The 25,614-nt window shown below is 42.8% G+C and overlaps 1 long non-coding RNA gene across 1 annotated transcript; it reads left to right on the forward strand.

Annotated features, from left to right (window-relative positions):
- The first annotated feature begins 277 nt into the window (after positions 1–277).
- Positions 278–19,947, forward strand: LOC142771603 (uncharacterized). Its single transcript, XR_012886015.1, has 4 exons — positions 278–494; positions 3,012–3,075; positions 4,523–4,675; positions 19,843–19,947. It is a non-coding gene; the product is annotated as an uncharacterized LOC142771603 (long non-coding RNA).
- Positions 19,948–25,614: the final 5,667 nt, after the last annotated feature.

Genomic DNA, 25,614 nt, shown 5'->3' on the forward strand with positions numbered 1-25,614 from the left:
CCATTCCAAAATACGAACTACCTTGAAAGGGCAAGGACATAAAATAGGCTGAAACCATTGTTTTAGCATGATCATTAAAAATGAGAAAGTATGAGACTTAAACCATTCTGAAATGGGAGTGGCTGAAAAATAAAACAAAAAACAAATTGGCGTGGGTCAGTAGGGTGTATCTAAATACGCCCAATTGGGAAAGAAAAGACAAGCGAGAAGGATCGTTCTAAGCCTCAGCGTCAACGACTCAAAAGTAGGCAAGTTTGAAATAGCCCGCGCCACGCCGACGCTCTCCAAAAAGTTCATAAACCGCGCCTTACGATCCGGCGAATCAAGAACGACACGCACGCCCGCGGAGAAAGTGGTCCGGACCATGCCATCTTGTGTGCGTCAAAGCGCGGGACAGTGCGTCGTTTTTTTACCACCTTCTGTTCGTCGAGGCTGCCAGCGGTGGCCGGGACGAAGTCGTCGGTGCTGTCTAATTTTCAAGCCGAGGTCACATGGTAAGTAAATCCGAATGAACTTTGTGCGCTATTTCTTGGTATATGTGTGCGCTACAGCAACCCAATCAGTTGTTATAAGACTCGCGCTGGGTTCAAATTCGACATTTGTTCTCTCCGGAGTGAAAGCAACAAAACTCACCGGGAATTCACTCGCTTCACCGCCTAAGCCGCCGGAAACCTACGCCGTTAAGTCGGAACGAAAATACTTTCCCGTCGCGCGAAAGCGGACCCTCTTTCCGATCCACGGCCGACTATCTGAAAACCATGCGATCTGAATAGCTGGCCGGAGATGCAACATGGCGGTGAAAGCGTCGGCGGTGGCAAGCAACGGCTATAATTGCAAACTACTCGTGCAGCTCGACGAAGCTTGACGGCCTCGACGAGGACGCGTTCATCGAGATCCTGGTTTGCATTACGATAGCCGAGAACGCTGGAAGTAGACGGTGCAGCCATGGTGCAGCGGCAGCGAGTCGGCATGCCCGAACGTGTCTCGTTTTCGTGCACGGCGGGCTGAATCCGGTGCCGCCGCAGCCGGTGCATTCGCTCGTGCCGTTTTTTGCTGGCGTATAAGTCCCCAAACGAAGTTTCGGAAAGTGCGAGCTGTGTCTTGACAGTACTTTGCGTGAAAACTGGAATTCGGTGCTGAACATAGCGCCCAGAGAGCAGGTAAACTCGAATTATTTCGCGAAAGCAGCGGCGGCCGCATCATTCCGCGGGCTCATAACAAATGTGAACGTTTTCGACGCGTGCTGACGTGGTTTTCCGGCCGCTCTGGTGTTTTCGTTTCACTTCTCTACAGGGGCGCAGCCAGGGGGTGGCACACACCGTGCCCTTGCCCCCCCCCCCCTCTCAAATTTTTGTTCGTTGGCGTATAGAGCAGAAAACAGTTATTTTAAAACGGGTGCCCCCCCCCCCCCCCCCTCTTCCGCGAGAAAAAATTCTGGCTAGGCACCTATGTCTCATGTGTGAATGCGGCATGTGTGCCGCAAGCCCGCACTCTTAATCGCGTCAATCGAGGGGAAGGAAAATTAGGAGGGGCCATACATGCGAAGAGTGTGTGACGCAAATGTGCAGTTTTGTTGCCAAGGCCACCGTGGTGTAGTCGTAACGCCACTTGAGATCATCAAAAACCTAGCACTGCTTTGGTGTGCTTCTATTTGGTGCTGTTAATGCTCGGTGCTTCGAGCCACGACGTGTAGCATTCGGCCAGAAAGTTCTTCCATGCACAGCGAACTTACTTCAGTTGCTACAGCGCGCGATCACTCAGAATGCGTGCGTTTAATAATATTCATCTGATTGAAATGAACCATGAGCAGTATGTTTTTCGCAAGTTCAAGTTTAGTTTTCTTTTTTTTTTTTCTAAAGGGGATGTAGTAACAGAGGCTGATCCATAGCTACGATTTGAAACATGCGTTGTAGGAGCATAGCGGCCGAAAGGTGGAGACGTCGCTTCATCTGTTTTTTCTCAACACATGTGAACAATTTGTGTCAACAGTCAACACATGTGAGACCTAAATAAGCTTATTTAGTATTCAGTCAGTAAAGAGTAGTCAGCCTCTTCCTGGGCTTTTCTTCTCTGACTCATCGGGAACTCGACTTGGATTATTCGACCGCGATTGGGTTTTGCCTCATTGGGGCTAATTATGTTCGGTTAAATGAAGTGATATCATTATCAAATATGCCTAATTATATTTGAATATACTTAACTTGACACACCTCCACATAAATAAGCGTTACATGGATTAACATGAAAACAGCAAATGACATTTCCTAATTAAAATTAGCTTAATTTAATCAGCTAATGCTTGGCTTTTACAGGTTATATTATGCTACACTATGCTTGAGTAGTATTTCCTACAGTTTGGTGCAACAAGGCAAGTTTAACTTGGGTTAATGAGACAAGGGCCAGCTGGGCTGAAAAAATTTCATTTTTTCATGCTTAACTTCATTTGGTTATATGGTACTAGCTATGCTTAGTTAGGCTAACTGGTGAAAAAAAAATCTATGCGCCCAGCACTTCAAGTGGCGCTACCTAAGCTGCTGCATGAAAGAGCGGCATAGATTTGATGAAGCAAAGGAAAGCAACACTGGGCTGTCGTTTCGGCAAGAGCGCCGTAACTCCGTCAAACAAAGTGCTATGCAAGGCCACCTGATTAGGACTGGACAGGCATGCACACTGCCGCAGGCAATGTGCATAGATGGCACGTCGATCCGTCCTGCCGCGCAACTCCGTGGTCTGCACACTTATGCTTACTCCTGTACGTTTAAGACACGTTGCAAGCTGTACTAGGCTGGTGCTGTATTCAACAATGTCTTTATAAATGTGTGAGCTCATCATAGCAGCTTAAGCAGTGCAATAAGCACTTGCAGCTGAATGCTGCATGTTCTGTGTTTGTAAGAGTCATAATTCATATTTTTTGTCGTGTTTTTCAAAGTCACATTCATTTATTACTGGCTGGCATGCAACTGAATTGCTGCAACAAAATATAATTGACGCTGAACTCTGGCACCTTTCAGAAAGAAGATGCAGACTCATAGCCACATATCACTTGACCTATGATGATGGCTATTCCCTTTTGTGGTAATGTATGCGTTATTTGTCATGTGCCTCCTGATGTTCCTTTTCATTTCCATCAAGCTGTGGCCATCATGTGCCGTTGTGACTGCTTTTTCATGGGTGCAGCAGTTATAAGAAAACTGTGACAATGCAGCAGTATTTGTGTATAAGTTAGCCCATCATACTGTGTGATGATAAAGTAAGCAAAGAAAATTTTGAGCTCAGCTCATGCATATAGGGGTGAGCACTAGCATTCAAAAACTCGGTGAAAATGTTTCAATGCTATACTGCACAATGTTTTCTCCGTCACTGTATTATTGTGGATATGTGCTGGGCTCAAGATAGCATTGCATGATTAAAAGGCATTCTGCTGCGAAGTGAACATTGCAAGGGCTTTGATTCGCTTCCTCGTGGCTCTTCTTTTTCAAATAAATATTGTAGGCACAGTATAGAGCTTACAAGCAATTTGAATTTACTGTACCAGGTGAGGAACTAGCAGGAGAGTTGGTACATTTTTTTCTGCAGTAGTGCCTGCTGTGCTGCTACCTCTGGCTTGACGTTCTCAGCTTTGTTGCACTTCGATTATGTTATCATTACATATTTTTTCTGTGTTGTTTCAACACCTGTGAACCTTCAAGGGACTCGATTTATCGCCTCAACTGCTATAGGACATTCTTCTTTCAAGGACTTCGGCACTTAGCATCGAGTGTTCAGCTTAGCAATAGAGCTAGTTTGGGCCCATTTTGAATAGGGCTCAATAGCATTAAGACATAAAAAAGTTTTATTGCAAAAAAAGCATTGGTGTATTAGTCCTTGGCACTTAATTTGTGTATGAAGTGTACATTTTTGCCACTATGCAATGCATAGCAAATAATGTAGTCAAACAATTTGATTTTTTTGAAAAACTTTCATTCTCACATTTTCTTTCAATGGCGTTCCGAAATTCTCTGCACCTGCAATACATGGGTTGAATAAAATTTTTACCAAATATCTGTGCAGCAAACAAAATATTTGAATCAGATTTCACTAAAAGTGGATGTAAAAATAGTTGTTGACATCTAATGGGTTTGCTGTATGGACACTGTATGTCCGCTTCCCAAAGGCCATTGAAGACTTCATGCAGCCTTACATTTATGAATCAGATTTCGTGTACCCGAGTCTCATATACATTTGCGTCACAGTGTGTATGAAAGAAACCTAACAAAAATCCACTGAATGAGCTAGCCTATTTGCTTAATAAAGCATAACTGAATGAAATTTAGCATGAGTAAATAAAAAAAGGAATAGCAAATAATTATAAGCAATGTGAAAGGGATGTTAGTGTCGTGGTGCAAGCGTTTGTATGACGCTTGCATTATTGCCAAGCAGTATAGGGATGTTGATAGCTGCACATGGTCCTATGTGCGTCTCAATATTGCCTCTAAGTGAAGAAACATTTCTGGTCAATAAATAATTGGCCTTTTCACTGCAGAGCCATTGCTGCTAGTGTGCAACAACTAATCTGGCAATCAAGGCGCGACCTGTGTCACAGGGCCTGCTGGACAATATCCACAAGGATGTGGTGGCTTCATGCGGACACCGCATGTCCCATAACCACAAGGCCAGCTAGGAATCCAAAAGTTTGGCAAGTAGCGTTTTTGTTTCTCCAGCCAAGTCATGGTCCTGTCTGCAGATCAGATAAATGGAACTCTGAAGTTGAGAGCTTTCAATCCTATGTTGAGCATTTGGAGCTTCAGTGCAAACGACATAACAGAATAGAAGAAATCGTGCCTATTTTAACCAATAATTGGCACTGAAGCATAAAAAAATTCACAAGAATTTGGTTCTGTCATTGCCAGGAGCAAAGCTCTTCATGGAAGTAACATAACTAGTTCAAATTCACTGCTGCTCGAAGATTTCTATAATTGTGGAAAGGTGTAAATTCAGTCATAAATTTCAGCTTCAAAATGCAAGTGATGAAGATTTGTAGATTTGAAGGACCCAACCCGAAAATGTAACTGTTCTGGAGGTCGATCTGTACGGCAGAATGGTAGCTTGAGTTCAACTTACGTTTGAAGTCGTCTGCTTTTGACAAAAGATGAACCACATTACAAACTGCTGAAATAAAAACCGGAAACCTGGAGAAGCGCTTAAATCCAGTGAATATAAATTTCCGAAGGTGCGGTGGCCCCCGAAAAGCACTGAAGCAAGAAGTTCAAACTGAATAAGGCCAAGAAACAGAACTGGTATAGCTTTCGAAAAGCTAAAGTGGCGGAAAATCGCAGTGACAAAAGCTACTCATGCTAGCTATGCTCATCAACAAAACATGTGACGAACAAGGATAAATGAAGGCTAAATGCATGCAGTAATTTTAATAAAACCACCAGAGAAACATGAATACACTCCGAACAACTGTGCAGTCACATGAGCGAAAAAAAAATTATGGGGTGATTCTTACTCGGAAGTGCCGTGATTCTTGAATTCAGGTGGACATGTGGCCACAGCAGCACTTGTATGTGGAAGTATGCTTCAAAAGAGTCAATTGTTGGGCTAGTTAGTTTACATTTGGCCTAGAGGAGCGAAGGCTTGGAATCAAAGGAAGACTACTTAGAAGACGCTCAACTTGCAACAGAGTTTATTTTGAAAAGTATCTCAGCGCAAAATCAAATGCGCAGGCGCAGTCACACCTGATTTTCACTGAGCCAACAACAAATGTCTGGGCAAAATAAATGTGTTAGCAATGTACAATACCATGAAGGGGGCATGCTTAATAAGTTTTTTTATTTTACTGCATTCAAGAAAGTTTATTTCCTTCGTTGTCAGATTCACCGATGCTGCACTAATGCACGCATCTGCGACAATTTCAATCATTTCCTGCCAGTAATATTTTGCGCTCACACCTGCCCTTACCTCTTCCCTTGACATTCGCCTCCTCAAAAAGTTCATTGCAGCCAAATGTACTGCAATGCGCAAGACGGTGTTCATCATTGCTTCGAGCATGCACCGTAGTTACGTGCTTTCCAAGTCTATTGTTAGGGCGTCGGCTTGTTTGGGTGATGTGCGCTTTACCACAGCTGAATGGTATCTTGTATACCACTTCCATAGCACAACGGACAAATGGCTTCTTATGCTCCTATCGACATACTTCTTCCTCTCTTTCACCTGCAAGAAGTGCACAAAGGGAAAAGCTTTCAGGGTGCCGTGAAGACGAGGTCTATGTCCTGCTTTGAAGCTATCCTCTTAAGGTTGTGTGAAAGCGTGTAATTGTAGGGAATTACAGCAAACGTGTTCAACTTGTTGGACCTCTGTCATGTAGGCATGCTGGGTGAAGCCGCAATCTGCTTCAGAAGGGTGGATGCTATGGTAACGAGCAATGTGGAAAGGAAACCTGAAGTTCGAAGTCGCAAAATCTGGTGCTTGAAGCTGAAGTTGACCGGAAAAGAGCATGACTTAGACAGAGCCGAGCCCCGCCGCGGTGGTCTAGTGGCTAAGGTACTCGGCTGCTGACCCGCAGGGCGCGGGTTCGAATCCCGACTGCGGCGGCTGCATTTCCGATGGAGGCGGAAATGTTGTAGGCCCGTGTGCTCAGATTTGGGTGCACGTTAAAGAACCCCAGGTGGTCTAAATTTCCGGAGTCCTCCACTACGGCGTCTCTCATAATCATATAGTGGTTTTGGGACGTTAAACCCCACATATCAATCAATCAGACAGAGCCGAGTTGAGGCACGAAGAAGCAATCCGCCTTTTCACCAGTATAGTATGGAAAGAGCCAAATGGGAGGATAGCTTTTTTGACCGTGGCTTATACTCCCAGGAAATGTGGTTGTCCCATGTTTTCCGGATCACATTATTGTCGGAAAGGTCCATTGTTAAAGATAATGAGGGTGAACCCTGCTTAAAACACTGTTCAACGAACAACAATACAATCCAGTCTTTGATTTAGCATTGTTTTTCAATTGTGACGAGGGCATGTGGTGGGAGTTTCAGCCACGGTAAAAAAAACCAACCTTCCATATGACTCTTCCCATACTATACTGGTGAAAAGAGGGATCGCTTCTTCATGCCTCAACACGACTCTTACCAAGTCATGCTATCATAAGGACAGCCTTAGCTTTGACTGCCAGATTTTACACTTTCTAACTTCGGGTTCTTCTTCCACATTGCTCGTCGCCATAGCATCCTCCCTTCTCAAGCAGATTGTGACTTCACTGAGCGTGCCAACACGACAGAGGTCCAAGAAGTTTGTTGTAATTCTTTAGATTCACATAATTTCGCACAACCTCAAGAGAATGTTCAAAACATAACGAAGACCTCATCTTCTAAGCACCTTTAAAGCTTTTCCATTATGCACTCTTGCAGGGCACCGAACTGAGAAAGAAGTCTGTTGAAAGAAACATAAGAAGCTATTTTTTCCCTGTGCTACGGAAGTGGTATATAAGATACTACTCAGTTGTGGCAAAGCTTACATCGTCCAAACAGGCCGATGCCCTAACGATGGACTAGGAGGGCACCTAAACTACAGTGAATGCTCGGAACAATGGGGCCCACCTTCCTGCGCATTACAGTACATTCGGCTGAAATGCACTTTTTGAGGAGGCGAATGTCAAAAGCAGGGCTAAGTGCAGGTGTGAGCGCAAAATCTTGCAGGCAAGAAAGAATAAAATTGCTGCAGATGCATTTATTAGTGCATCATTGGTGCATCTGACAATGAAGGAAATAAACTACCTTGAACGAAGTCAAGTCTGAAAACCGATTAAGGATGCCCAATTCATGGCATCATAGAATGTTAACACGTTTTTTTTTTATCCAGATATTTTTGTTGTTAGTTCAGTAAAAATCAGGTGTGACTGCGCCTGCGCATTTGTTTTTGCACTGAGATACTCTTCAAAATAAACTCTATTGGAAGTTGAGCGTCTTCTAATAAGTCTTCTTTTGATTCCAAGCCTTCGCTCCTCTAGGCAAAATGCAAATTAACTAGCCCAACATTTCACTCTTTTGAAGCATACTTCCACATATAATGGCTGCTCTGACCACATGTTCATCTTAATTTAAGAATCACTGCACTTCGCACCAAGAGTCACCCCTTTTTTTTTTTTTTTTTTTTTTTTTTTTTTTTTTTTTGCTGACGCGACTGCACGGTTGTTTGGAGTGTATTCATGTTTCTGTTCTGGTTTTATTGAAATTACTGCATGCATTTAGCCTTCATTTATCCTTGTTCATCATATGTTTTATTTATGCCTTCTATAGCTTGTGTAAGTGTAAAAATCAGTCGAGCTCTAAAAATCGGGTATTACATCATATTTTGGCTGCAAGCTACTTACACTGCTCCTAATGATGGTTACCGAAGCCGTGATTAAAAAAAATGAAGTGGGTGATGTGTGACTGAACTGTCGGGCCAGTTGTGGCATCTTACTTTCATACTGGCCGCACATGTCAATCCAAGAGAGTGGTTAGCACTCGTATATCTCTATGGCTTTTTCTGTATGAAGCAAGCTTGCTAAGCAGTGCTGCTGTATATGCAGTAGGGGGGGGGGGGGGGGGATAGCAGGTACTAGTCAGGCATAGTCTGCTATATCCTATGCAGCACCTTTGATACACACCATACCCCATTCTAGTAGCAAGACCTGCATCGGGCAAACTAGGTATTGAATAACTGAGCAACTTAAGGAATATGCACAATGCGCAAATGATATTGGAATAGGGGGACATCATGTTGCTCATCTGAACTATACTGCTGCAGCTGTGCCTCATGATTTTGTGAGACGCTGATTTTTGGCAGAAGCAAGGGTAAATATGTTGCTTGCACTGAAGCTGGCCACATCAAAAAAAAGGGGGGGGGGGGGGGGAAGCTTTGTGTCATTGATACTTCTATATATTTTTAAAGCCTGTTAATTTTCAGTTTGTGCATTCACTTCGTTGTTAACTGTTTGTGTGTTCGTATGTAATATGTTTTGCTGCGTATGCAATGTTCTCTAGCTATGGAATTTATAAGTCGCTGACTGTTCACATTAGGCAAGAGCTGTTGAAAAAATCTGAATAATCGAGAGTCTGAAAGAAAGACTCGTCAGAAAAAAAAAGCACCTTTGTTGGCCCAGTAGCCAGAAAATACAGTGCACGTCTGCGCACAAGCACAATTACAGGCGACTAAGTCTGCCTGTATTTTAGCTAGCGTTTGGCCATAACCGTAGGTCATAGCGCTCCTAAGGTATGTGCTAAGTATGCATAACATTTGTGTGGGCGGCACTTCAGGGGAGTTATCATAAGCCACTGTTCACCTATCGGTGCCCGACTCAAACTCCTAAGCAGCATCAGATTGAAGTCTCCATTCTTTGTTCTTACAAATTAATATACTTTCTTTCACGGCCATTTATGTCTTGTAAATTCTTGTCTGGTTAGTGCCAAGGCCACATATGGAATCGGTAGCATTGGAGCCTTTTTAGCAGCCCTTCACCAAGCAAGAGCGAGACACAAAACATGCTTGACGACAGAAATAATTGACAAGCAAACTCTCAAGTGCCAAAAGGAACTAAGCTGCATAAAGCTAGTTCATGCTGCAGCTCTCCTGTTTCTTTGTTTGCTGTATACGTGTGGCCAATTTGAGCGATCAGCAAGCCAATTCTAAAGTTGGCGTGGCTTGGCGTGCAGTTTGGTTGTGGTAGTAATCCAAAGAGTACTTGGTCAAAAACAGCCATTATGTTCAGCCCAAAAGTACATTTCCTTTGAAATCTGCATTTCTGCATTGACTTTTACCCTGACACAATCTCCAGCCATAGCCACTGCAATCTTTTAGTGCTGGCAACCTAGTGAAACTATTGTAAAAACAACACGGGCAGCTGGTCATGGCATTCGATGCCGCACTCGATCAGGCAGCCGGAGTCCGGAAAATCTGAATGGCGCACCGTGAGGCATCCCAATTCTCGGTCCCGAGTTCGCAATGCTTCAATGGGATAATTGGCGGTGCCACAGATATGTCCAAATGAATGGGCATGTTCGAATTTTCAGCGTCCGAAAAAAACAGTGGGTGACTGTACATGTTGCAAAAAGAACAAAGTTGTTTGGGCCAGTCCCTTTTATTCTTTGGGGTGTCTGTCTGGCTTGCATTCAAGACATCTTTCTAAAACAGATGTGCTTTGTGACAGACAATTATAAGTATATATAGACACAGTGCGTACGTGTGTATAAAAAGTCTAAGAAAAAAACTTTTTTTCTGGCATGTATATATCGCAGGCACACTTGCAATGCACAGGCACTGTGGTAGCAGATGTAACCTCCCTGACGTGCCAAATGTCAGTCATCTCAGTGTTTCGTTAAGCTAGATCAAGTTTTAGTGGACTCGTATTTAGAGACTGTGCCAGTGCATAATGCAGCAATGGAATAAACAGCAACATGACTTAGCATCAACATTTGAGTTCGCCTCCCAATACATGACCACGTGACCTAAATAAACTCTCAACGATTCTCAGATTCCCTTACTGCACTTACTTAGCATGAGCAGACTCTTTCCTGTTCCCCAAAGTGAAATCTACCTGCAATGCACATCACCATGCCCCTTCAGAGAAACTTCTGCGCATGCCCTTTGACTCCTTACAGCAAAAAATTTGTTTGCAACTTTTTACAAGAGTTTGTAGCTTTGCTTGTGGTAATACCGACATTGAAACATAACTACTCTAACAGATTGTATAATCAACACTAGTGAATTAATTATGATATTGTGTCGATTGAAAACGCCCTTCTATGTATTCTAAGAGACAAGCGCCACACAGTGTGAAATTGCCCGAGACTGCATGCGCTGAAGCATCGGTCTCCCGATCGTTGCTTCAGCGCATGCAGTCTCAAAAATCGGCAGACCTGCAGGTGGTGAAGAATGAATAAACAATGGGAGGCCTTTGATCATATCCCCTGAGATAAAAAGAGAACTACTGCCATAAGCAGCCAAAACCACTGTGAGAGCAGCCCGGCAACAAAGTGAGAGGGGAGAGGGGGGAAGTGGCACTCCTCACCGGGTGCCATTTAGGGTATAGTGCGCACCCCACAAATGTTTTCTGTTGTCGACAATACTCCCCTTACTCATAGAACGTCACGTGCGACCTGTTTGCATCAAATCAGAGATGTCGATTGGTGCCAATAACTTGGATGAGCACTCACCCTTACTTTAAAACCAAATTAAAAAATTTTATAGGCAGCGCTCTTCAATAATAATTGGTCATAAATGCCTCCACATGCTGGACTGTCGGACAACACAAGCATTTCGAATTTCCAAATTTGGTGTTAAGGTTAGTTTGGAGAGCTTTCAGAATTAATCTACAAGGATGCATTTTAGTAATGAAAAAGCCATTGGCGAAACTGTGTCGGTGCTCAATACTTCAAAGGCTTTAGAATGACTTAGCAACGTCTTGAATAAATCTGTTTTTCCAAAACCTCTTCATATACTATTAAGACGATCGAGACCAGGGACTGCTTTGAACGAATACGGTTTATTAGGAGAAGTGAAGTAGCACGCGCTCGCTCCAGGCAGCAGTCTTTTTTTTTTTTTTTTCTTCCGGCGTTTGATGATGGTATTTTATAGGCTCCCGCCCGCCCAAGTTGAAATGTGATAAGCTCTCGCGGGCTATTTGAAACAACCTTTCATAGGGTATATGTGGTTCACCGGTCTTCTTAGAAGCTCTTTTTTGTCTGTGCGAAGGAGACAAGCTCTTGTTATTCCATCTCGCCCAGAGTAGAGTTTTTCAATCCGGCACATTTTCCAAAATGTTCTTGGAGCCTTGTCCTCAACCAACACGATGTCACCCTGTGAGAGTGGTTTTGCTTGCTGCGTCTTGGCGTTGACCGTAGCTCCTATTTCCTTGATGTATTCTTAATGCCATCTTTTCCACCAAGCGCACACGCGTTTGCATTTGCTTTGCCATGCGTCTTCAATGTCACCGTTGTACAGTCTTGTTTGTCCGTATTGAAGCTGTCACCGTCCACCTATGATGTCTGCCGGCGTTAGTGGCATTGGCTCGTAAGGTTCTCCATATACGTAAGTCAATGGTCGATTGTTGAGTATTCCTTCAACTTCTGCTACAATAGTGCGTAGCTCCTCTACCGAAGCTGTGCTTTTCGATATTATTTTTCGCATCGACGTCTTCATGTTTCTTATGAGGCGCTCGTAAAATTCTCCCCCACCATGGCGTGCACTCGTCTATCGTTTTCCACTGAATTTGTTGGCCACTGCAGTAATTCTTTAAGACCTCGTTTTTGATTGTTTCGAGCATTCTGTTGATTTCCTTTCCAGCATTTATAAATGTTTTGGCGTTTTCCGAGTAGATTACTGCTGGCATTCCCCGTCGAGCTGTAAATGGTCGCAAGGCTTGTAGAAAACTTGACGATGACAAATCGTTGGTAACTTCCAAGTGTATTCCTCTCGTTACTGCGCAAGTGAATATCAGTACATATTGCTTCACAATCTGGTACTAGTCCTTTGCCTAAAGAGGTCCTGTGAAGTCAACTCCCGTTACTTTGAATGGCTCTGCTTCAGTGACTCTGTCTGCCAGAAGTGGAGGTATGTCTTGAGTCGACGGTCTGGAGTTATGCCTCTTGCAGACAACACATCTGTTCAGAACTCTTTTCACTGCTTGTCTACCCTGCAATATCTAGAACTTAGTTCGAAGTTGCGCTAGCATTACTTGAACTCCTCCGTGTAATACCATTTTATGCACGTGACGTATTAGCAGTTCCGTGAAATGCTCATCCTTTGGAATTACTATAACGTGCTTGTTGAATTCTTGGCTCCACTGCAATCGTCCCTTCTGTCTGATGATTCCATCGTCATCAAGGTGGACTTTGTGTCCATTAATTTCAAATGATTGAGTGTTTGAATAGGCCTCACGCTTTGTCTCGGTGATATTTGGGTCTGTCTTATCCAGTATTTCTCTGCGTTTGTTACCTCTTTTCCTGTCAATGGCCCTTTGTGATTTTCCTTTCTTGTGTTGTCTATGAATCTGGACATCCATGCTGTCACTCTTATAAGCCGTTCGTATGATGAATACCTTTCGATTTCCGAAATTGGCTCAAATTCGGCTCTTCCCATGCATTGGTGAGATTGTGTTTTATGCTGGTCTTCCACGTCTGTATTTATGCCAATTATGCTCATTAAGTTCTTTTCCAGTGGCGTTATCCATTCGGTTTCATTCCATCATAACTTTGACGTTATCAATGCCTTTGCGCTTATTCCTCGTGTAAGTAGGTCAGCATCGTTGTCGTCACTTTCAACGAATGACCAGCTTGCTTGAAGTGTTTTTTTTTTCTAATTTCTGCGATTCAGTTGGCAACAAACTAATCTCTTTTGTTTCCTTGATCCAGTAAAGCACAATCATCGAGTCCGTCCAGCAGTGTATTTCCTGAAATCTTTCGTTGAAGTGACCTTTGATGTAGTCGCATAATCTTGATGCTACCACCACTGCCATCAGTTCAAGTCGTGCCAATGTCAGCTCTTTAATTGGAGATACGCAGCTTTTTGCTGTTACCAGCCTTGATTCTTTGCTTCCATCGTGGTATACTGCTATCAAGTACCGTATTTACTCGATTCTACCGCGCCCTCGATTGTAACGCGCACCCGCTTTCCACCGCGAAAAAAAAAAAAAAGTAAGACATCAATTGCAACGCGCACCCATTTTTCTCGCCGGCCCGCACGATCACACCACTCGAAAAAACTACTCCTTTCGGGAGCGTATTCTATTTAAATATGAAGTACGGGCGAAGCTTGTGCCCATCTGACGTGTAACAGAGCTTTCCGTCACGGTAGTTTTACCGTGGACCGATGTCAGCACGCGAACTTGCTTCGCCCCCTTCTTCTCGACGGTTGTGGTGCCAGGCATGTCGAAGTAAAGAGGCGTCTGATGGGCATTCCCGATTTGCCCAAGCAGGTAGCCGTTGTTGCGCCGCAAGTTTAGGACAAACCTCTGAAAACTGTGAAGCTTTTCATCGTACTCCTCCGCAAAACTTTTCGCATATGCATGTTCCCCTTCGGAGGGAAAAGCCTTTCCTCTAAATAAAGTTAGTTAGCCAGCACCTGCTCGCTTTAAACTGGCTCTGCATTAGACCTTTTTCCAAGACTAATACATAGCCCGCACTTGAAGCAGTTCTGTCGTCACGGGCCGCTGTGCCGCTCGCTGCTCAAGCACATACTTGCCGAGCAGCTCTTTAATTTGCGGAAACCAACCCTGCTGTGGTCCACTGAAGCCTTTGTGTGAAGCTTTGCTGTCGAGAATCTTCTGCTTTTGTTTCCGCTGGTCCCGCACGCACGTTTCGGGAACTCCGAACGACCGCGATGCGGCCCGATTTCCGTCCGTTTCTGCACACGCCATGACTTTTCTTTTAAAAGCGGCATCATGGTGCTATCGAGTTTTTGGAGTCGGCCCTTCCACGCCGTCGATGCTAATGCACTACTAGATGACGAACTCCTCAGCACACGTATGAAGTGCCGCACATGGGAAACACATAAGCAGAAATGGCCGACGCGCCATGCCGACGCACGTAGGGGGCGGCCATTTTGGATTCGCCGATGGCAATAGATTGACCGTAACTTTTTTTGTTCGTACTCGATTCTATCGCGCATGCAATTTATAAACTCGCTTAACCGGAAAAAAGGTGCGCGTTAGATTCGAGTAAGTACGGTATGCTGCTGCTCCGTATGCTAATGGGCTCGCGTCGGCAAATACATGCAGCTTGTATGCTTGTACTGGTTGATTCTTGCTTGCGTAGCATCAGGGAATTTCTAGAACTCGAAAGTCCTCGGCTTCAGACATAAGGTTCTTCCGTTTGTCGCATTCATCTTTAGGGAGCTGGTCGTCCCACGTGACGTTCGTTTTCCACACACAGTCTCTGCAGTCCTATTTTCGCGCGCACTGTGAATGGCGATAACAAACCGGGCAGGTCAAATATCTTCGCTGTGGTTTGTAACACGACCCTTTTTGTCAAGTACATTGTATCTGTTAATAAATTTCACTTTTCCATAGGGAAGAAAATCTAGCCTTTGAGTGTTTCCATATCAAGCCTAGAGCATTGTAACTCCTCTAGATCGAATATCTATGTGAGAATCGTCCCTTTCGTTTTCATCTATTATTTTGTTTAATCGCTCTTCATTGGATGTCCATTTTCTCAAATTCATTGCTGCCTCTCTGAACACTTGCTTTGCCTCTTTATACAACTTGACTGCTTCATGAAGCGTTGCTGCTCCCAGAATGACATCATCCACGTAGATCGCTTTCTGCAGTTTTCTTGTCGTATCGAGAAACCGGTCTTCCACTTGTTTCAAATGGTGTTGAATTGTAGCTGCCAGTATAAACGTGCTCGGTGTTGTTCCGAACGTTACTCTTGTCATGCGCCATGTTTGCACTTCATTCATTTACCTTCCTTCAGCGTCTTGCTTCCACCACAGAAATCTCATTGCATCTCTATCCTCTTCGTGTATAGAGATTTGTAGAAATGCCTTTTCAACATCTTCAACTAATGCCACCTTTTCTTTTCGGAAATTAATGAGCAGCGATAGCTTTTCCTCATTCAAATTGGGTCCTGCCTCTAGGTTCTCGTTTAAAGACATGCCTTTTCGAGAATGTGATGAGGCGTCAAACACTACTTGCACCTTTGTTGTGGCTCGGTCCTCTCTAATGATCACATGATGCAGCATGTAGTAGCAATAGCGTTTGGCTGTTCTGATGGACCTCCTCTGCGACTCCTAATGCCATATACTCTGATATAGCTTTGTTGTATCGATACAACATGTCTTCATTTTTCTGCAGCCTTTTAGTCAGTTGCTGTAGTTTTTTATCGCATTTTTGTTGTCTTTCCAAGTTTACGTCCTGTTTCCATGGCAACCTGACTTGATAGCGACCGTATTGTTGTACAATCTTGCGCTCGAATTCTTCATTTCATTTCCGGTGTTATCCAAACTATTTCTTGTGATCCCCATTGACTCCAGGCTGTGGAACTTCTGTAGCTCTTGCTGGAGTTCTGTCTCCGCAGCTTCGACCTTCAGAACCATGACTGCTTGATTATATGTGTCAGTTTTGTCTTGCTTTGCTCCGACGGCCCTTTCAGTACCCATCCCAGTATAGTTTCTACAGCCGTCAGTCTGTCCTCGATTCTTGGAGTTCTACCAGTAAAGAATTCCCAATAATAGTCTGAGCCGATCAGTAGTTCTACAGAATCTGTTGCAGTTGTTTCGGTCCTATGATCAGTCACTTGCATCTTTAGCTGTTTCATTTTCTCGCTGAGTTTCTTAGTTGGAGTGGGTATACAACTGTGTGAGATAACGTCGACTTGTAACGCTTCAATCACTGTTGTTGTGCTTATTTCTCGTGATCGTACAGTCACTTGCACCACGTTCATTAGTTTCAATCACTGTTGTTGTGCTTATTTCTCGTGATCGTACAGTCACTTGCACCACGTTCATTAGTTTGACCTTTTCGTCTCCTCCAAATGAACCAATCGTCAGCCTTTCCTGTCGCCACACCTTCGCACCTATTTCTTTCGCTAATTCCGCTTGAATAAATAATTGTTGAATTCCGCTGTCTAATAACAAACGGCAATGTCGGCCACATGTTTCTCCTTCTACGCATGCTACAGCTGTCTGCAAAAGCACAAACTTATGCTTGATATTTTCGGTTGCGTGTAGCGTAGACGTCGTTGCTTGGGCTTGCGCTGTTGACACCAGCCCTGCCCTTGTTTTCTGCATCACCGTTCTACACACTGACGTGGCATGTCGTCCCTTGCATTGCTTGCATTTTACTTGGGCCTTGCAAATGCGTACAGTGTGGTTTGGTCGCGTGCATCTAAAGCATGCTCTATTTTCGGTAAGCATAGCTTTCTTTTCATCCATTGGAATGCTCCTACAACAGTTTTCGGTAGCGTGGGTTGTCTGCTTGCAGAATAAGCATATTCTGTCCGCTGAGCTATAGAAGCGTGAAGTTGTGCGCATCTGTACACGGTTCTCTCTTGGGTTTGCAGTTATCCTCTTTTGTTGACGTTGTGTTTCTTCATGAAAAGCCGCTTGCTCTCTTAAGAATAACATAAGCCTGTCCAGCTTTTCCTCGCACGCTTTTCCCATTTTCTTTGTTTTGCTCGCCGTTTTCTGAAGCTGAGCTGTTTCTCATAGCCTCTTTTGACTTGAACAGCACTGATAATACTGGTGGAATATCTCTTTTCAATACAGGTAACAACATCGGCGCATAGCTCTCGGTTTCCATGTTAACTTGCACTCTCTGTAATAGCCTATTTAAGTCATCGGTATCTTGAACCGACTTCACTTTCTCCAAACTCAATAGCTCATTCATGTGCATTTCAATGCAATGTTCTCGATTGCCGAACGTTTTTCGCAGTATTTTGATTGCGTCATCATAATTTTCCAGTGACGAGTACTGAAGTCCTTCATTAGCAGCCACCGCTTTTCCGGTTAGTGATGCTAACAAGTAATTGAACTTCTGTCCCTTGCTCATGTTCGGTCTCAGGTGAACTGCCGACTTGTACTGAGACCAAAAGCGGTTCCACTTCAAAGCTTTTCCCCCAACTTTATCATTTCAAGCTTTGGTAGCTTAACTAGTGCCGTTGCTTCTTGTCCTGTACTTGAGGGCGTCACCTGCCTTGTCCTATTCCTTGAATCCGATTGTGCAGGCTGTCGAAGTCTGAATTCTATTGCAGATAAGGTCGTCGTTAATTTCATGTCGTACTCTATGACGCTTTCGAATTCAGCTTCGGCATTGTCTTCTGTCAGAAACTTTTCCATTTGCTCGTTTGCGCTCCTGAGACTGTCGCTTATTGCTTTAATCTGCGCCTGCGTTGTAAGCAGCTGCTCCTGGTTAGCTCCATCATTATATTCGCTGCTCGGCTGCGTTAATCAGTCGCGTGATCTGGGAGTGAAGCGCTTTCCTTTTCTTCGTTATCACTTCCTTGCTCATATTGAGGCGATTAACAATGACTCCTTACTTGTCAATCGTTCGTTCTGATGCTCGTACTGTCTACCGTGATCTCGTCACTGGATCCAGGTCGATCCTCTACTCCGCCGCCGTTTTCTTCTCTGCTGCTCCATGGCAGGTTGACCTTTCTTGCCTGCAAGGAGGTAGTCTCCTGGTTCACGGCACCATTATAAAGACGATCGAGACCAGGGACTGCTTCGAACGAATACGGTTTATTAGGAGAAGTGAAGTAGCACGCGCTCGCTCCAGGCAGCAATCTTCTTTTTTCTTCTTCCGGCGTTTGATGATGATATTTTGTATATACAAAATGCTTATCAAAGTAAGCGGAAGAAATATATGGCTACAAGACCCATGTATGTGCTGAGAGTGTTAACACTGCTAGTAGCCATGACGGCGAGTATGGAACACTTTTCCCACCTGCTGGAATGCTAAATCACGTAATATTTTATGAGTTGGAAAGCTGACTAATAATCTTTGCATACTACCTGAGGGCATCCAGCCTGACAGGATGAGACTCTCACTATGAATGAACAGAATAAGAAGAACTTTAAGGGCTTGTGCACCTGCATTAGGTACATTTGTTAGAACTAATGACAAAACAAGTTGGTGGAGCATCGGACGTATTCCAAGTTGGCAGGTTTGGTCTCTGCCAAAGGGAACACTATCTTTTCGTGCACCTTTCTCACAATTATGCTATAATTACTTGAAATAGCTACCCCTATATTTTCATTGGTTTTCTTGTTATTATCAACATTTTGTCAAGGCTGGAAAACGAGCTCTTAGCATTCCCCATTTTTTCGTTCATTTCATACTATGAAGGGATTAAGTGATGATGAGCACTTTGCATGAAACAAAGGTCTAGCATGCATCTTCTCACAGGCACTCAGGTTTCACCTCCCGAATTAAGGCATAAATATTAAGAGGGGTTGAGAAAACAGTGAGTCCATTCACCTCTGCCTACCCTATTTTCAAATTCTGCAACGTTGTGGTAAGGCAATACTTTCAACCTTCTTGTTGGGCACTTTGGCAACAAGCTCTGATTTTTTTTTTGAGAAACTTGTTTTCGTTTTCGAAACTAGCCCTTTACCTTGCCTTACATCACCACAGTCATTTGAATTAGCACCCATAGTCAGTAATGAACCAATTTAAAAAATTCTTTCAGTACGATCCCGCTTTCGAATGCCGGTTCTTTGAAAACTCTGCTGCGCCCTATCTTATGCCATTCCAGCTCACCGAGCACTTGACATGTTCTTCATGCAAAACAGATATGATTGTCCGTGATACCACCAAAATAAGACACTGTTGTGAAACATGCCTTGCTAACTTGCCATTCGTCATTATCACTACTTGACTGTGAGTTTAACTATATTGATAATTCGTAGACAAGTGCATCGAATGAATGCCACGCTTGCTGCTCACACTATCATCTTATTTTTGTTGACATGTGCACCCTTGTGTACTTATGTCCTTATACGTGAGAATGAACCAGTTGTTAGTTTAGTGCTCGTGCTGTGTGCCTCTTCTTTGCTTTGTGTCTGTGTTTACCCCCGCGCTCCCAGTTCGCTGAACTATCATGAATTACCAACTAGCCCACCTTTTCATCCTATTGCTAACTTTAGTTCGACAGACCATGCGTGGTTAAAGAACATTTTTCTATTGGTTCAACAGCATCGACACTGAATGTTACAATTTTGCTCAGTTTTGTTTAGTGTTTCCATAGTGTTGCGCTTGTGCTAGTCCGTTCCTATCTGATATTAGTCCTGTCTAGTTGCACTACTTGCAATGGCTTTTATGTCCAAATACGAAGTAGTCTAATCATCAACTCTTTTTTTTAAACTGTTGCTTTCTTTCTTCTATCGCAGGAACGAGCGCAGTTTCGGCCTTACCTGGTGCAGAAAAACATATTGTCCCTGCGCTTCAGTATGATAGACAGCTTGTTTTTCTAGCGTAATCGCCATTTTCTGGAATAGCCTACCTTCTTGTGCCTCATGTGGAATAGTACACTTGAAAAAGTACACAGAGAATTGTTCACAGAGCATGCATTATTCAACTTTTATAGAAACAGCTAGATTTCAAAGCCTTGACATAAATTAAAAAGTTAGTGAGGACTATTTTGCCGTGCTGCTGTTACTTTTTTCACAAAAGTGCTTATCTCCTGTTAATATCTTGATAAGTTTGATTGCAGTTAATGGTAACATTTTCTTTGACATTACCTTTGCCTTAAGAGTGGTGGCAGGGTTTTTAAACCAATACATATGTGTTGTATGAATGCTGACTCAATATGATTTTTTATCGTGCCATGGTTCCTAAATACTCTACTGGTTTTGTGACTCGGCACAGATAGGTCATTGATTCATGCATACATCTTTAGTATGTTGTGCCTTGCAAACCAGTGCAAGAAATCGCAATGCAAAATTTCGGTAAATGTAACAGGTTGGTTGGTGTTCAGTGCAGCATTGATTTTTCACTTGCCATGATCTCTGCAATTGACACCATAATTAATACACTATAGTTTAATACACTATATAGTTTAATACACTTTAGTGACACCATACACTACGCTATATGTCCTCAATGTTTTTTCCTAGCCTAATTGTCAATTGAATCACTCTAGTGTCTAACAAAAAAATAATCCCCTCTAAAATGCTCCCATTTTTTGTTAATTTGCATTCAGTTAGCACATTATAACTGGGTCATGACGTGCCAAGTCAACCACCGGTTTTCAGACCGTCACAAATGTGGCCGAAAAAATTTTACATTTCTCAAAGAACTTGTCCTGGTTGTTTATTCTGGTTACCAAAAGTTTTCGTGCTATTGTAAGTCTTCAGTTCTGTGCTGACTGAGCTGGAGGGCGTCAAAAAACAATTTTTTTCCTAAAATGTTTTGTAATGCACTTGATAAATCGGTATTTGTGGCAAGGTAATGAAGCAATGTAACTGTAAAAATAATGACTCGTTTATGTATATCAATTCTCCGAGGGCTTCCCACACCAGCAAAGCTAAATAGTTGCCAAATTTGTTTTTTATCAGGAAACATGGCAAGCTCAATAGGCACAGATAGATTATGTGCAGCTGGCGTGTTTGACATGCTAAAGAATGAAAATAATTTAGGTGCTGAAAGTATAGCAGATCGTCTGAGAAAAAAAAATTTGGTTTTCCCTGTTTTTGAGGGGGAAAAGCTCTTGTATTCAATGTCTCAAGTCACCTTGGTGCTTGGGCAAAAAATATGCATGATATCTCACTTGAAAGCATTATGTATTAGCTGAAAATAGATGCAGTTACTAGGGAGTATTGTTTTTTAAACTAAAAAATATTTTTTTTAAATTTAATTTTCCTTTTACTGCTTTTGACCAAGGTAACTGCGGTATGATGCACTTGCAAAGGCAATCTTCAGCCCAAACCCACTGATAAACATGTAGATGGCAATCTTGGTGCCATCTATAAAGCAACCGTAAAGAAAATGGAGTTATCATCTCTGTTTTACTGCCAACACAGGTACACTACAAGGAATGTAGCTATGGTGTGGTGACAGGTAGCATAGAAAAAAATATTTTGTGTGTGGGGTTGTGTGAAGAAAAAAAGTGTCAGCTACAATTTATGTACATTTGTGTGTGCATTTGTATCTGTACAGGTACATATGCTTATGAATAACTGAAACTGAAAAATATCTGAACAGCAAGGGGGGAGGGGGTAGTCGAGCATCTCTCTCTCTCTCCTTTCCTAGTGATGACTCCGAGATGAGCTATCAACCTGTTAAAAAGTATACAATACGCAATAATACTACATTACCCACAACGCAAGCGAGAGAAGACAGTAGGCTAGCCTCCAAGTTCTTAACATAAAGCTCTTCATTTGTGTGTAGTCATACCACAGGGTTTGGGTCTCAAGGAGCAAGATAGTCTCCGGAAAGCTGGAAAAAAATGAATTTGTATTAAGACTGTGTTCATCAGTGTATTTCGTGAATGGTACTTGCGTACTGAATATAACTTTTTTTATTGTGTCTAAAACACGCCTTCTGCATTTGCAGAAGTTCATAGGAAAGTAGCATTTGTGACTAAAATTCTAATGCTGGATGGTTCATCTCAAGTCACCACATTGACCACAATCACTGTTATGCATTTTCTTTAGCAACAGAATACAGATGATAAATCCATTTTCTTGTAGATAGCACAAAGTTTGCCATCTGCATCCTAGGCCAGTCGGCTTGAGTTGAGGATTGCCTTTGGGAACGCATCATGCTGCTTGAGTTGCATAGGTAAAAAGCTGTAAGGAGTACTCAATTTCAAAAACCATTGCTAAAGTTAAAAAATAGTACTGTCTAGTAACTGCATCCTTGTCTAGCTAATATATAACACTTTCAAATGAGCTATTGTGCATATTTTTAGTCCAACACCTAGGTAATTTTTTGCTGCTGTATACAAAGTGTTCTGGAAAAAATGTGAATATTTTTTTCTGATGAACTGCTACACCTTGAGCACCTGAATTACTTTTAATTTGTAGCATGCCAAACAGGCTGATTGCACATATTCTATGTGTGCTCTTTGCGCTAGCTAATATTCTGGAAAAAATATGCTTCAACAAGATCATTATTTTTGCAGTTCCATCAATTCATTACCTTGTCGTAAATACTAATATATTGAGTGCATTCCAAAAAAATCTTTAGAGAAAAGTTGGTTAACGCCCTCTAGCTCAGTTGGCAAAAAACTACAGACTCTTATAAATATGCAGGAAAGTTTTCGGCAATAGAAATAAATGAGCAGGACAAGTTTCGAGCTTCTAGAAACGTGGAAATTATTTCAGCTATATTAGTGGTGGTCGGAGAAACGCTGATTGATTTGAAATGGCGTGACCCAATTGCGTGCAAGTATGCTAGCTGACGTCAGTGACGACTTATTAGTGTGTAGTGTAAGTTATAGTGTTGTAATGCTGCAATTTTTATTTGCTGTGTGTGTGTGTGCTGGTTTGCCTCATTGCTATTTTAAATGCAATATGCTAGAAAAGTAGAAGCTTTGACAATTTTGAATGCATTAATTAGAAAGCATTAGCAGAGCATACATTGGAAAGTGAGACAGAAAAAGCTATCTCCTTGTTCGGTCCAGTTTTCCAATGGTATATGTTAGTACTTTTATGCATTATAGTTCTATGGAATGTGCATTTCTTTGTATGTTCATGAAGGTCTTCTTGGGTCACTATGGTCGCTAATAGTACTGAAGCGACAAATATATTGTAGTACACTCTTCAACCTCTCTTTCACAGTTGTGATTTGAAGCTGATTTAGGATAGTGAGGTGAAAATGGCTTTGCTCTAACTTGAAAGCTGGTCCAATAGTGCCTTCGTGTTTTTTATTTTCTTAGAGAAAAATATAGGTGCATTCATCTAATGCATTTGAGGATTGCCCATTTATTCTATATGTTATATGTGTGCCATGGGGAAAATGTCCAGAAATCTCTAAGGGAACTTTAGTCACTGGTGTAGCACTTAATTCAAGCAAGTGCCGTAAGGGGATCTTTTGACACATTGTAATTAAGTTCTACATATATGTTATTGGGCATTGCCATCTACAGTACCAGAACTGCAAAAACGTGCTTTTTATTAAATTAGGTTATCCTTTAATAGAAGTTTAGCAGATTTCTAGTCAAATCCTCTAATGTGATTGGCAAAGTGTATTTGAATGTTTGTATTTCATTTGATTTTTTACTTTTCAACTGTATGGTACAAATATGTGAATAAATTGTGTTGGTAGTGTTTGTACTTTCGGTGTTTTATGTGGTGGTAATTATTGTGCTCGTGCTGTACAAATCCTGTGGTCAATAACCATGCTCACTCCTGGGAAATGACCACAAGAGTTGTACTTTGTGTGAAATTTAACCTCCATAATAAATATTCTGCTAGTCTTCAGTCTGTGTGCTCTCGCAGTGTCTAAACTGTATGTAGATAAACTTTTGATCGCGTCAAATTTTTTTTTTGTATGCAGCCTGCAGTTTTGCAAGAATGCTTGCTCAGGAGTTCCGGCGGCAGTGATTACTCCCATTCAATACCAAAAGTACTCCCAAGAGAGGCGAGCTAAAACGCCCTAGATTCCACCTATTTACACCGAAATAGAATTACAAAATACAAAAACAGCCTAGTCACGTGACTAAAATATTCCCACTCTGCTTTAACGCCCAAAAGGGAGTAAAATATTGTTCTAGTCATATCGAAAATACACCCAAGTAAGAACCATAAAACTCCAGGTACGTTCTCGCTTAGCCACAAAGGGAGTAAAGCTTTTGCCCAATCTACGCCTTTTTTATTCCCTACCACATGGGTGTTTTTGTTACTCCCGATTCGTGGGGTGTAAAAACATGTACAGATGGGAGTGATCTAGAGGACAAGCTTAAAAACTCCCATTTGGGGGTTTTTGTTTACAGTGTAGCGTCTCAAAAAAAAAAAAACGTGGCTCGCATGCTCCGGGGTTGTGCTTGTTTGTGCACGGCATTCGCACGTGATCTCTTCGTCGGGTGCCAGAGAGGGCAGGGAAGAAATTTGGATTTCGAAGGCTACGCGGAGCAGCGGCGAGGGTTTCGAGCTCGCCTCCTCTCATCCTTGTTTCGCGCCGCTTCAAAATAACTGCTTTCTCATCTCGTAATGAACCGATTTAAACATTTTTGTGGCATAATGCTCCTCATCGGACACACAAGAATTTCCTCGGTCTAACTGAAATTTGTTATGGGGCCTGGTGAGTGGCCCTTAAGCATGACCGTGATTACTGAGCATGTGGGACGTTACGATGATTGGAATGGTTAATGAAGTACCAATGCTACTTGATTGGAGACTCTGTTGTATTGGCACACGCGTCATTCATTCGCGTGGACATGCCGTGGATACCACATGTTAGACCATGAGCAAATGTGAACGCTTCGACATAAGGTAGTGCCTCGTTCACACGCCGTAAATTTTTGTGTGTTAGCAAAGGGAGGCGTTGGGCTAGTTAGTTTTGTATGATTAAAATACTGGGTATTGGGTTGAAGAACGTGTAAGTTTAAGGGCTCGTTTTCTTCGTTCGACGCAATATTAAGGAGAACTAACAGACAATAAGGCCAGGGAAAGTATAGGGAATGTTATTAGAAGTAATGGTAATGAAAATGTGAAGAAAGAAAAGTGGACGAAAGGACAACTTTTCACCGTTTGCAGGACTCGGGCCTGCAACTTACAAATAACGCGTCCGATGCTCTATACCCTTGAGATGCGGTGGCGGTCATGCCCTGGCCACTTTAGCGGGTAAAATGTGCATTTAAACGGGGTAGCGTCAGTGAGCGCCAGCTCTCGTTCTGGCAGGCTGGATGCCTTGAGCTGGTATGCGAGGAAATAAAGGTCGGCTGCCATCTCGTATTAAGATCTCGTACTACTTGACGCAAAACGGGCAATGAAGAGTGTGCCACACTCGCCCTAATGGCAACAGCTGGCGCTGACGGACGCGTCCACGCTTGAATGCACATATATGCCCTTTAAAGTGGACTGGGGGGATGACCGCCACCGCAGCTCAGTGGCATCGGAAGCGTTATTCGAAGTTGCAGGTTCGGATCCTGCCGTTGGAAGTTTGGCTTGTCGTCCACTTTGCTTTCTTCACATTTACATTATACAATTACTTCTAAT

The sequence above is a fragment of the Rhipicephalus microplus genome, chromosome 9 (genome assembly GCF_043290135.1).
Source record: "Rhipicephalus microplus isolate Deutch F79 chromosome 9, USDA_Rmic, whole genome shotgun sequence".
Classification (NCBI taxonomy): domain Eukaryota; kingdom Metazoa; phylum Arthropoda; class Arachnida; order Ixodida; family Ixodidae; genus Rhipicephalus; species Rhipicephalus microplus.